The sequence below is a fragment of the Cebus imitator genome, unplaced genomic scaffold, assembly GCF_001604975.1.
Source record: "Cebus imitator isolate Cc_AM_T3 unplaced genomic scaffold, Cebus_imitator-1.0 Scaffold112, whole genome shotgun sequence".
Taxonomy (NCBI): domain Eukaryota; kingdom Metazoa; phylum Chordata; class Mammalia; order Primates; family Cebidae; genus Cebus; species Cebus imitator.
In genome coordinates, this window is record NW_016107427.1 from 61,877 (window position 1) to 63,883 (window position 2,007).

General features: G+C 57.6%; 1 pseudogene; it reads right to left on the reverse strand.

Moving 5' to 3' along the window:
• Positions 1 to 2,007, reverse strand: part of LOC108311143 — a 43,080-nt pseudogene that overhangs the window by 24,756 nt on the left and 16,317 nt on the right.

Sequence of the window (2,007 nt, forward strand, 5' to 3'; positions counted from 1 at the left end):
AAAAAAAAAAAAAAAAAGAAGACGACAACGCAGAATAGGGCAGGGCTGAGACTCGGGGCAGACAGAGCATGCTCCCCCCGGCCTCCTGCTGTCTGCGGGGCACCTGAAGCCCTGAGGCCTCGCTCCTGCCTGACCACCTGCCTGCTGGCTCCTCACCATCTGGCTTCTGGGGCTTCTTCAGCTCCCACTGCCCCTCAGAGTGAAGGCTGCTCGTCCACACCCACCTGGCCTCGGTGACGTCAGCAGCGTTTCCCCTGCACACCCTCTCCAGCTGCATATAGACTGAGTAGTTGACCCGGCTCCACTTGGGGTCACAGACGGCCAGGAAGTTGGGGTGCAGGCGGCCAATCATGTACTTGGCCAGGTCCGTCAGAGACTGGATCACAGCCGCCCTGAACAGGAAGGTCCCCAGCACCTTGTACACGGCAGCCACGTAGTTGTTGAAGTGGTAGCAGGAATAGAGCCGGTCTGTGTGCACCAGGTAGGCTTATCCCACCGAGACCTGCATGTGGGGCAGCCACAGTGACCAGCAGGGGTCCTGGTCAGCCCGTGGGCCCTCACTGGCCCTCAGTCCTCCCCACAGGCCTCCCCAAGGCTGCTGCAGAGCTGGGGACTCTAAAACGGCCCTAGCCGGGCTCGGTGGCTCACGCCTGCCATCCCAGCACTTTGGGAGGCTGAGGCGGGCAGATCACCTGAGGTCAGGCATTCAAGACCAGCCGGACCAACATGGTCAAACCCATCTCTACTAAAAATACAAAACTAGCCAGGTGTGATGGTGCACGCCTGGAGTCCCAGCTACTGGGGAGAATGAGGCAAGAGAATCACTTGAACCCAGGGGGCGGAGGTTACAGTGAGTGGAGACCCTGCCATTGCACTCCAGCCTAGGCAACAAGAGTGAAACTCCATCTCAAAAAACAAAAGGGGGTTCCTATTACCCACAAGTACCACTCGGGGCAAGGCTGTGTCCCCCAGCCCCCCACAGACCTCCATGCCGCCCCCCCATCAGGAACCCAGGGTAAGGCTGTACCCAATCCCGCCCCCCTCCCTGTCCCTCTGAACCCCTCCTGCCTTACAAGGATGACGGTGGCTGTGTTGGTGACCCCGGCCATGAGCTCATGGGTGATGGTGTCTGGACGGTAGCGGTACCGGATGGAGTCATCCCCGCAGTAAAATCCTCGCTTATACGGGGCATTCACCAGCGACAGGATAGCGAAGGGCAGGGAGGCTGGAGGGGGAGAAGGGCCATGGAGCTGCAATGTTCTCCAACCAGCTGGGCCGTAAGGCCTCCCACCGACAGCAAGGAAGAGCTTTTCTCACAGCACGTGGGAGGCCCAAGCGTCACCCCTTTCCCATCGCCCTCAGATGAGCACGAACTCCCCAGGCCCTCTCCCCCTCACACCCTCCCCTCTGCTCCTTGAACAAACCGGGCAAACACTCACCTCAGGGCCTTTGCACAGGCACTTCTCTCTGCCCAAAATATCTTATTTTTATTTTTAAAAGTAGAGACAGGGGTCTCATGTTGACCAGGCCAGTCACAAACTCCCGGCTGGAGAGAACCCCCGGCCTCAGCCTCCCAAAGTGCAGAGATTACAGGTGTGAGACAAGGTGCCGGGCACCAAAGTGACTCTCAGTTCCGCTCAGTTTCATCTCCCCTCCCGGCTGTCCACACCAGCGTCCCTCTCACAAAAGGAAAGGTCTGTTTAGCAGGGCATGACGCGCGTGCCTGTAATCCAGCTACTCGGGAGCCTGAGGCAGGAGAGTTGCTTGAAGCTGGAAAATGGAAGTTGCAATGAGCCAGGATCGCGCCAGTCTACTCCAGCCTGGCGACAGAGCGAGACTCTGTTTCAATTTATAAAAAGAAAATAAATAAATAAATAAAAATAAAAGGGAAGGTCTGCTCTTTTTCCCTTTTGTCCCATGTGGAATTATTCAGTCACCCGTGGGACACTGGACTTAATCTCCCCCCCACCCGCCAGCACCAGGAGGGGCCTATCGTGTTCAGGACAG